The sequence below is a fragment of the Pseudophryne corroboree genome, chromosome 12, assembly GCF_028390025.1.
Source record: "Pseudophryne corroboree isolate aPseCor3 chromosome 12, aPseCor3.hap2, whole genome shotgun sequence".
Lineage (NCBI taxonomy): Eukaryota > Metazoa > Chordata > Amphibia > Anura > Myobatrachidae > Pseudophryne > Pseudophryne corroboree.
In genome coordinates, this window is record NC_086455.1 from 33231793 (window position 1) to 33244238 (window position 12446).

Here is a 12446-nt window from a genome sequence, read left to right on the forward strand (position 1 = left end):
TCCTGGGAATGCAGGTGCTCTATAAGGAAGATTTCACTGTAGGTAGTGGCAATGACCTCCATGTTTTGATACGGCCCTCGTCAGGATCTTAATCTCTGGCAGAAATCTTAGATGAAATATGAGGAAGATTCTAAAGTTCTACCAGCACATTAACACTGGTTTAATCATTGGGTGCACACAATATGTGAGATATATTGGGTCCATGAAATCATTGGGTTATAGAGAAAATAGAGTAACCACTTTTCTATGGAAGTACAGTTGCAAGTTGGAAAGTTTGAGCCCCTCTGAGAATTAAATTGAACGTATGTAAAGCCTCAATTTCTAAATTGGAGGGGAGTGGCAGGTGGGCATCCCCCCCTTCCTAATCAATTGCTAAGATTTATACTATACTATCTGTATAAATACTGTAAGGCATACTCAAAATAGCTTGAGACAGCTTGTTAAACTAAAATAGAGGAATTCCAGTAAAAATGATTCTTTCTGAAATCATATAAAAGAAAAGTGCCTATGACACGGAAAAAGACTAGCAAAGCATATCTATGGGGACACAGGTTTAGAAGACCAAGTAACCTGCTCTCTACAGTGTCATATGCTATTCTACCGGACCAGTACACTTGGTGACTTTCAATGCAATCTCTGTTCCCTCTGCAATAACTGGGGTTGTTTGGGTCAATTAGAATTCATCACATCCTCTTCCCCAAACATGTGATATAAAAGTAAAAGCTGTTGTTCTGTGAAGAAGGCAGGTAAATATATTCCCTGTGTGTTTTTCCCTCTGACTTTACACAGTTTTAGGTCACCCAGCATAGAAGCCTCTATTCACTTCAGTGCAAGCATTTAATAAATAAGGATCAGGTGCTTTTATTTTCAAGGAAAACAGAATGTTGCAGAAACAGTAATGATTCAGTATGTGATCTATCATTATATAAAAATAATATATAAAGCTGGAAGGCAAGCACGTGGTTATGGCCCATGTAAGTCAGGAACAACTTTACAGTGCTCACTGTTCCTGTTTTAAACAAAAATATCTACAGTATACACAGGGTTGGACTGGCCCACAGGGGAAACACCTGGTGGGCCCCACTGCCTTGGGAACCACCACCTTCTCTAGGGATCAGGTTCCATACCATGCACTTGAATTATACATATGTTACCTTACACTGCATGGGACTATAGTGAAGTTTCTACAGTCCTTTTCTGATAATAATCTGGTACCTTTTATGCCCTAGCTTTATTTACTATATATATTTATAAAGGGGCCCAGCCCATGAACCCCAACAGAAGTCTGGCCACACTCCTAATGAATGGACCGCTATCACTGCATACCCTTAGTGAGCCCTTCATGCCCATGACCAACCCTGAGTATACACTGTGGTTTCAGTTATGCCAAACAGCCAGGCCTAGATTAAAAGCCTTGGTTATGCCTAGGGCACTTAAGACAGGAGGGCCCCATTGGAAGGAGTGGGGGGGGGGGGGGTATATTAGATTCTGCATAAATCCCAACATGTCTCATTTTGTTAAGGAGAAACAAAATGCTCTCTATCTGGACTTCCTTCTTAAAATATGGTAATATGGTTGGTGTCACCTGTGTTGGTCTACAGTACTTAATTGATAAGAAGGGTGTTTTCTTAACAATAGGTGATTGAAATCATAACTTAAGAAGGAAGTACAGGTAGACAGCATGTTAGCACTCCAGGAATGGGTCATGTCGGGATGTATGGATAGTGTACAGTATATTAAATTTAACCCAATGGTGTATAATAGATTTAAACTAATAGTTTGATAATGTCTGGTTACTGTTTATAGCTCAACCTCATTGAAAGATAATTATCTTATGCAATTTTCTTGTAGTGGAACAAAGACAACTGAACCTTAAAATACACAAAGAAAAATAAAAACTTTAATGTATCTTGTCACATGCAAGAACAGCAGCCTCTATACTTTTTACACACTGGGACAGGACTCAAGAGGACTCCGTGTGTGTGTGTCTCTAGACCCTCATTAGATAACAGGTTACACAGGACTCAAGACACCCAGGCAGGGAGGAGAAGAAGCTGGGATGCCTGTGTCACTTACAGCTCTCTCCACAAGGACTCAAGACACCCAGGTGGGGAGGAGAAGAAGCAGGGATGCCTGTGTCACTTACAGCTCTCTCCACAATCCTTTATCTCCTCTGTTAGGAAAGCTTCATAGGTAGCTCATGAAATATGATACTCCTGTGTCTCTGCCTGCAATGCATACTGTCCCCCCTTAACCTGGCTATGCATACAGTCCCTTTTGGTGCATTGATAGTAGTGTTTGCATAATATTTGAGTTTCATATATACATGACAGTCACTGGTATAAATATTTGAGACTTATGTGTGTATATTTTGAATCTAGTTCTTTACAGTAATTGAATTTCTAATTTCTTAGTGATTACAGCACATATTTTGCAACACAAATCAAAAAGAGACATTGGAAATAAGAATACAGTATCTTGAGATATGTAGAAAATATTCAAGAACAAGGACATCTTTTGTGTTAATGTTTTGAAGCATTTTTTCTGACCACTAGACATACGCAATTAACATATACTGTAGTATTTGGTATTAGCTGACATCCAGTGAGATGGATTATAAAGGTTAAATGGTTACAGCAGTGTTGGTGATTAGGATCTAGGAATGTCTTGTCTTGGTACTACAGCAGTAGAGGGTTTACTGTCTGTTTTGAATACCAAATGGTAAGATTTAAACTGTGTGAATGATCTTGTTTTATATGCAGTAAAAAAAAAAAAAAAAATATATATATATATATATATATATATAAAAAAGTTAATACTAGAGATGTGCTGTTCGTTTTGCTGAAAACTGAATAGATGGCAGATGTATTAAGCCTGAAGAAGGGATAAAGAAGTGATAAAGCAGTGATAAGTGTAAGGTGATAACACACCACCCAATCAGCTCCTGTCATTTTTCAAATCTGTAATAATTAGCTGGTGTGTTATCACCTTCCACTTATCACTGCTTTATCACTTCTTTATCCCTTCTCCAGGTTAATACATCTGCCCCAAAGTCCCCGGCAAGTTCTCAAAATGAGGCAAAATGTAATTACTGTATCTCAAAAATCACAGATCCCACATGTTTTAGATTACATACTGTATAAAAGTCTTTCCCCCAAGATCAGATGCCATTTCACACTGGGAAGTGTATGCGGAGGGTGTGGACTGAGGGGTTCTTTGATAGACACTATTGGACACCATTAGAGAGATTTGTAGGTAGATGGAAGTGTGGGAAGATTTACACTGGAGAGCTCATCATTATGGGTGTGGATCATCAAATCGCAAGTGTCTAGGTCGACAATGTTTAGGTCGACCACTATAGGTCGACAGTCACTAGGTCGACAGGGTTTCTAGGTCGACATGAGGTTTTCATGTTTTTTTGGTGTCGTTTTCTCCGTACAGTAAACGGGAAGCCCAATTAGTGCACCGTGTTTGCTCGCATGACTCGCATCGCTCGCCATGCTTTGGGCAAGGTGCCTCGCTCCACTACCGCTTCGCTCGGCACAGATTACCGTTCCAATCTTAGTCCACGTGGATCGTTAAGTATGAAAAAGTTCAAAAAAGAAAAAAAAATTGAAAAACGCATGTTGACCTTTTGACCCGTTGACCTAGCACATGTCGACCTAGAAACCCTGTCGACCTTCAGACCCTGTTAAACTAGTGACTTTCGACCTATAGTGGTCGACCTAAACATTGTCGACCTAGACAGTGTAGATTTCAGACCGGATCCTCATCATTATGGCTTTGCATGCATTGCTGGCCCAGCTTAATCCTAGCATATGAGAATACCCACGGGTAATGGTAATGGTGTCTTCTTTGGCATTTGTGCAGAATTTGCCTGGAATCAGGAAAATACAGTATCAGACAATCAGAGGGGATTGGGATATGTTTCTATTAATTTGGTGAATTTATATATAAGGATTATGGCCCTCATTCCGAGTTGTTCGCTCGGTATTTTTCATCGCATCGCAATGAAAATCCGCTTAGTACGCATGCGCAATGTTCGCACTGCGACTGCGCCAAGTAACTTTGCTATGTAGAAAGTAATTTTACTCACGGCTTTTTCATCGCTCCGGCGATCGTAATGTGATTGACAGGAAATGGGTGTTACTGGGCGGAAACACGGCGTTTCAGGGGCGTGTGGCTGAAAACGCTACCGTTTCCGGAAAAAACGCAGGAGTGGCCGGAGAAACGGTGGGAGTGCCTGGGCGAACGCTGGGTGTGTTTGTGACGTCAAACAGGAACGACAAGCACTGAACTGATCGCACAGGCAGAGTAAGTCTGAAGCTACTCTGAAACTGCTAAGTAGTTAGTAATCGCAATATTGCGAATACATCGGTCGCAATTTTAAGAAGCTAAGATTCACTCCCAGTAGGCGGCGGCTTAGCGTGTGTAACTCTGCTAAATTCGCCTTGCGACCGATCAACTCGGAATGAGGGCCTATATGTACATTGCTGGGTGTTCCAAGAGTCAGCAACCATCAGTGCTCTTCTTGAGCCGGAACCCACAGAAATGTGGGCCTAATTCAGAATTGGATCGTTGTTCTGAGAAATTGCAGTTGTCTGTAAGTAGAATGGCGCCGCTCGACAGGAAGAAAACAAACCTTGTGCAAGTTTGCGAAAGCATCGCAGATCGTTATCCATTCACAGATGCATATGCAATATCCGAAACATCAAAGATTTTTTGCAGTCTGAGCAAATGTAAGTACAGTAGGTCTGAGGCTACAACTAATCTACGACTGAGTTGGCCTGGAAGTGGTCTGCGATGACGTAAGAGACCCGCCCCAAAAACTCCTGGACATGCCTGCGGTTTTTTTTTACACCCCCAGAAAACGACAGATTTCCGCCCAGAAATGCCGGCTTCCTGTCAGTCAAACAGCAGCTACATTGCGATTACGATCTGTATGCAATTTCTGTCGCTATTACCCTTTGCATCGTGTGCAAAGCAAGCGCTAAACATGTGCAGTCGTTCAATAATCGCCCAGTTTGAAAATTCTCTGAATAGCGATCCATGCCTTATGTTCCTTAACCAGTTCCCATCCAAAATGTATATTGCTGCTGCAGTGGCTCTTACACAGAACGTCACCAGTTCACGGTGGGGGTGGGAGAGAACACTGTATGGTGATTGATGCACAATGTACACTAGGTTCTGCTCCTGCCCTCTTATTGGCTGCCTCTTACATACAGTCATGTAACTGTTCTGCAAGAGACAAGATCAGACTCTTTTCTCATGAAACTAGGAGATCTGAGTATGAATTGAACATGGGAAAGCTGAAGATGCTGCGGAGAGAAAAAACAATGGGTACGTGATCTGTAGCATAATTAGGTCAGTGTGGATTTGTCAATACAGAGTGGAGATGATAGTGGGGGTCATTCTGAGTTGAGCGTAGCTGTGCTAAATTTAGCACAGCTACGATCATCTTCCCTGACATGCGGGGGGACGCCCAGCACAGGGCTATCCCGCCCCGCATGTCACTGCCGCCCACCACCCCTGCAGATGTGCAAAGTAATCGCACAGCGGCGATGCCTTTGCACTTCATGAGTAGCTCCTGTCCAGCGCAGCTTTAGCGTGTTGGCTGGGAGCTACTCACTGCTACCCAGCCCGCAGCGGCTGCGTGTGACGTCATGCAGCCACTGTGGCCCACCCCCGTTCGGTCCGGCCACGCCTGCGTTGGGTGGACCGCACCCACAAAACTACAGCCAAATGCCGCCGTTCCGCCCCCTCCCGCCCAGCGATCACCTCTACCTGTCAATCAGGCAGAGGCGATCGCATCCCTGCTACGGCCTTCGGCCATCTGGCATGCGCCGGTGCACTACGGCGCATGCGCAGTAGGGACACGTTCGCTCTGCTGCGTTAAAACGCAGCGAGTGAATGGGTCAGAATGACCCCCAGTATCACAACACAGGGATTTTAAGTTCACTCTTCTCCCAATCTACCATGATTAGCATTGCTTGTCTGCAGGGGTAGAGTCTAATGAGCTTCCTGGTAGTTTTGCGGCAGAGAGTCTGCAGGTCGCGGCCCCAAAGACTGGCTCAGGATGAGATCAGTGAAGGAAATACAATGTTTGCACTCTTGTGAAAGTTACTGAAGGTACTGTATACTGGTACTGGAGAGGCACAACAGACAGAGTGAGGGTTAAAGGTTAAAGCTCCAAAGTAGCTGCAGGAGTAGTGAGAGACTATGCACTGCAGATTCAAAGGGTTAAAGCACAGCTGTTGCTGCTGGATTGCTGGCGCAGTGAGAGAGACTCTGCACTGTGATAGTTTCTGTAGCAGACACTGGAATATTTAGAAGGATATTTCCAGGACACACAAATGAATCTAACAAGAAAGTCAGAAATAGAATACTGCTTCAAAAGTCTGTTAGTCTTTCCAGGAGGGTTCCATAAAAAAGACAAAAACACTAAAGTACAAGAATTTCCAGAAAAAAGGCCACCGACCATAAACTGTAGGTTAAGTGAAGTTCAGGCAATGAGTAAGAGCCCAGGAACTGTTATGATAGGCTGCCTCTAAGATGCTTGGACAGTATTGGTTGATGTCGTTCATTGGTCCAAAGATCTAGGAATGGGATTGGTCAGTTGCCTATGGAAGTGAAAGCAAGATGGTGGTGCCCATGAATTGCAGTTCAGCAACTTCTGGTGAGACATAAAGCAGAGCAACCGGTAAGTAATATGCTGCATAATGGCAGATTGTGACAGATAGGGATCATTATCAGCATGTGTGGGTGTCATGGTATATAGCACTATCAATACAGGGATTAAGATGGTATCAGGCAGTATCAATATTTGGTAGAATATTGCATTGACCTGTAATAATGAGAGCATGACATGAGTGTCACCCCCCTCCCCCTCCCCCTCCCCCAACATACATTTTGAAAATGAAAAACCTCCAGAACAAACCCCCCCCCCACCTTTGGAATTCATTAACCAGTTTCTCTAGACAAATAGCAAATAGGATAGTTGGAATAACATTAATTCAAATATTGCATTTTTTAGAGAACATCTCATGTAATGTTATATTTGAATGCACACATTCTTTTTAGGTATCCTTTTTAGTAATGCTATCCGAAGCACTTTGTGGACACTTTCGTAAAGTGTGAAGGAAACAGGCTTCTTTAATGATAAATCATTTGGATATTTTGTAAAGATCATGTGTGACTTTTGCAGATAGATAAAGACAGAGAATACACACAAGGTATAGTATGAGAATGTATGTATCAGTTTTATTTAGAACTACTCCAACCTGTCCCTTTACTATTTGTGGCAGTATAGCTCCGATCTGTCACTTTTTTGTTCCATGAGCTCTGCTTTTAGTTTACTACAAATAAGCATGTCTTATTTTATCTGATCTGTTCCAACCTGTATGTTTATCTTGGTTTTATGTATTTATCCTTCATTTCTTAGAAAATAGCTCTATCTTTAGAACATTTTTAACACAAAGGGGCCCATTTATCAATGAGTAATAAAACCTGTTGTGAATGATAAAACTCCTTGCGTATGATAAATGGTGCTCCAGCCAATCAGCTCCCAACTGTCATTTTTAAAAAACATGATAGTTAGAAGCTGAACACATGACAGGAGCTGATTGGCTGGAGCACCATTTATCATACACAAAGAGATTTAGCATTCACATGTTTTATAACTCATTAATAAATGAGTCCCAAAATTCTTTGCATAGCATTAAAAATGGTAATAGCATATAACTTGACAGGAAACAGTAATGACAGTTCTAGTCATTGCAGTAAAGTCACACAACTTGTACTGTATGTATACCATCTTCCTATCTTTCTATCTATCTATCTATCTATCTATCTATCTATCTATCTATCTATCTATCTATCTATCTATCTATCGATCGTAGCCCCTGCTGACCTTAAGTTCCTTGCGGACCTTTGTCTAGATACAATATCTGATCCGCAATGGAACCGAAATGTTGATAATCTATAACTACTTCTATGCCTGAATAAATCTTCTATGCAGCTGTAAGTCTGGTGAGTGCACCCATTATGCGGCTTTTGGATTTATGGATATATATATATATATATATATATATATAAAAATATATATATATATATAAATATATATATATATATATATATATATATATATATATATTATCAGCAAAAAGGGATGGGGATAAAGCGACCAATAGTGTCTGAAATAAATGAATCTGACAGTATACATATAATAATTTTTAAAATATGTATTCACGAAAGAAATCTAAAAATAAATGATGTACATATATCTTTAAAAGAATGGGACAAAAAAACATACACAACCATAAAAAGATAGATAAAGTGCAAGATGCAATAAATGTAAGAGGAGTTAGCTTATCTGAGTATGGGGTCACTGTCAGGTTTCCCCAACGCGTTTTGTCACACAGACTTCAAGGGGTAAAAGCAAAGTGGGACTGGGCTTCTATTTATACTACTACTCATCCATACTCAATTATGACATCACATTCTGTTTTTTAATTAAGTTACTACTTGCTAAAGGTTAAATCTATAAATATAATTAAAATACATAATGCACATGTGGTATATATAAATCTAGTAAAAACGAGTGCTTTGGGAACAGGTTTGGGTTTGGAAAACATCTTAAAACAACTTTATATGAATAATAGCGGTACTTCCATCACACTTCCGGTATCATCGCATCAATATGTCACTTCCGCCCCACTTCCGGAAACGCGACTGCGCATGTGCCCGCTGTCCTCACTGAGATAGATGATCATAGAGGCTGGACTTCTGCGACTCCGTACACTGCAGCAGCCATTTTGTCAGGGGTATTCCTAGTTGATTTCAATGCAGTGGCCATTTTGGTGGAGACTGGGATTAGGGACCACCAAAATGGCCACCGCATTGAAATCAACTAGGAGCCTCTATGATCATCTACCTCAGTGAGGACAGCGGGTGCATGTGCTTTTTCATACACCCCTATCTAAACTCAATTAGCCTAAACCTCTGTCAGCTGTTCCTTAGTAATTTATCAGCCAGTGTCAGGTGACTAGTGTACCTTTAAAAGCCATAAAGTGTGTGGCAGGTACACATTAAACCAAGTAGGCATATTTGCAGTTATTTTACGTGTGAATACAGTTGCCAGGTTTTAATTTTTAAGACTCTGTGATAGTGTAGGACCTGCATGAAGGTAGGGTACCTTGGCGAGCAGTGTGCAGGCTTCCGTGCATTGGCCAATCACCAACTATAGCACCATCATTTATTTATTGATGTTGTGAAGATAAGTGAGCTTGCTTTGGTGAGTGCTGGCTGAATTTTCTGTTTGTATATATATATATATATATATATATATATATATATATACTGTGTATATATATATATATATATATATATATATAGATATAGATAGAACGCAATGAAAGAGGCGGCACTCGGAAACTTTTAAATCAAAAAAGTGACTTTAGTGCATAAAGTGCTACATAAAGTGCTACATCAACGTTTCGTTTCGCTGGTCATAGATTAGAGGTTTCTATAAAGGTTATTGAGATATACACCCTTATATGGTCTAGGATGGTAGATGTACCATATATTCCGCATAAGTACACACAGCAACAAATCAGTGGATGTTTTTAAACTTGTATTTTTCACACATGTTATAGTGATCAGTGGCCGCTGAGGTCTCTGTTATTCACGTGTGGTTTAGGGTTATGCACAGTTTTTGTATTATTATTGTTTAGCGCTACACATCATGAGCATTGCTCTCTTATTAAGTTTTTTAACCAGCGGCACTATGAAATGTGGTTTTTTATGCTCTTTTTAATTAAGGACCAGCGGCAGGTATGCACATGAATTCTATGTTTGTTTTACAGGGTCACCATGGCAACCGTGACCGGGACCCCACGACGGCATCACGCGACGTCACTTCCGGCGGTAGTGGTCATTCCGGATGGCCGGACGGCGGGCCGGGCACGGCGTGGCCAGTGGGACTCAGACACGGGGAGTGTTCAGGGGGTGAGTGCCTCTATATATTGTGTTTGTTTTTGCACTGTACACTATCCTGATGATGGGGTCTAGTACCCCGAAATGTTGATGTAGCACTTTATGCACTAAAGTCACTTTTTTGATTTAAAAGTCTCCGAGTGCCGCCTCTTTCATTGCGTTCTGGATATGGGGGTGACACCCTAGTGGAGGGCACCGGAGCAAGCTAGCCCGAGGGGCAGTCCGAGTGCTGGCGCTGTGTGTATCTATATATATATATATATATATATATATATATATATATATTACATGCAATCTTAGCAAATACATATTTACAGTACTATGTATCCTTCCCACTTCTTCCTGTAACTTGCATGACCCTATTTTCATGATCTTCCAGTGTAAATAATGTCTTCTTGAATGTCAATAGCTCTTATAAACACACAAACCAGCCAGTTAAACACTTCACTGTTTGCATAATCTGGTTCCATTATGAATATAAACAGTCTGATTAACAAATAAACATTTATCGTTACATGAAGTGCAAGCGACTCAAGTGTAGGAATGGTAATTAACAAGTAAAGTTATTTATAAAAGGATAGAGGGAAGTGAAATAAAATGTCAGTGTTTTATGATTACATACTGTAAGAATTTTTTAATTTGCTTTCACACTGCCATATTTTTCACATCCTCCTTCACAAGAAGTCAGGAGGCAACACAGATGCTTGACTATCAAATTCAATTCCTCAGTCTTTGTGCAGAATTATTCCATCATGGAACCTAAATATGATCTCCCATAGTTTAACATATATAATATATAAAGAATCAATAGCCCTATATATTTATTTATTTCATATATCCAAACATTTTTATTAATGGGTATAGCAAAAATGAAAAGTTGAGTATTTCTATCTGTCATTTTTCCTGCAAATAATAGATAACATTAACTCTGATTACACCTGGCCCAGCTGTGCATCATCTGCCTGGTCCTGGCTCCCGGAGACCCTCCCCCCTTCTTGGGATAGACATTGTATCTCCACCTCCACTGTTTCTTACCTTAGCAGGTGTGAGGTGGGGGTGGCATTCATTGCTTCTCAGAGTACAAGGGCGGGATGTATTAAGATACATCGTCGCCCCTCGCCGCTTATCGCAGCGATGTTGATCGCATATGTACTAACATATGTGATCAATATCGCAATGTGGTGACGGAGGCCCTCCCGCGATACCTGTGAGGTGGTCTGCGGGGGTCTCCATCACCTCCCAGGGGTCTCCACACTGCCTGCACGCCAAGAAGCAACAGCAGGCTGCCCTTGGGCACCTCCTCCCCCCTGCAGCCGGAACAACCTCCGGCTGCGTTGCTAGGGGAGAAGGAGATTACCTTCCGGTACCAGGGCTGCCTAGAGAAAGGTAAGCCCGGGGGGAAGGGGGGTCGGTGTCTGCGGCGGGGGCGGTGGAGGAGGCGGGTTGCAGTGGTCGGCGATAAGAAACCCATAGGCTTCTATAGGGTATCGCCATCCAGAGATGGCAATACCCTGAACGGTGAAAAGACGGCGGTGGGGTCTTTGTACATTTGATAATGTGGTAAAACCCCCATTTTCAGGGGTTTTTACCGCATTTTTCCTTTAGTACATCCCGCCACAAGAGTGGCAATGAATTCAATGTACTAGCCAAATGTCAGAATCCAAAATCATCACAGACATCTAGGAGCTGCAGCTGCCATCTGTTCTGATCCACGTGAGTTTCTGGTATTCCATGTGGTTGGACTGCTGGTTAAAAACACTGGTTTGGAGCCTGATTTAGAGTTGGACAGAGTGGCAATGTTGCACGCAAACTGCCAGTGTTTTAAGTCTATGCATGCATTCAAGTTGCAAAGCGCATACAAGACAATGAACACTGCTCAGAGATGCAGAATGAATTTGAATGCAGAGCCAGAGATTTTCTGTGGGCATTCCCAGGAGGGAAAAGGTGGGTGGTTAGCAGTGGCAGCTCCAGAGGTGCGGCTCTAGTGCAGTCCAAACTTCAAATAGAGGGTCTACAGCTACTACCAGGTAATGTTTGGCAGTGTTTGGGTTGGCAGTAGGTGTGCCTCCCCTATGTGAATTTTGGGCTGCACTGCAGCCACACATCTGGAGCCGCCACTGGTGGTTAGCCAGACGTGGTGTTCTCTGACAGAGGCTGTGTATAAAGATGCAGTAGAGATGACACTGGATGCCATGTTCAGATGGAGAAATTGCACTTGCTGATGCAAGCTTCGATGTTGCGAGCAATGGTGCATCTCTATACTTTATGCACTGAGGTGGAATTTCGACACTGCAAGAGGGCATCTCAATAGGCTCAGAAGTGATGGCAGCATTAGCTGAAAGATGCCAAAGAGTCATTTGCAAAATATATAGGCGCAACTTCATGCACCTCTGATTCAGACCTTAGTGTTGCGACTAAGGCATATTTTTTGCAACAATAAAGACAACCATTGC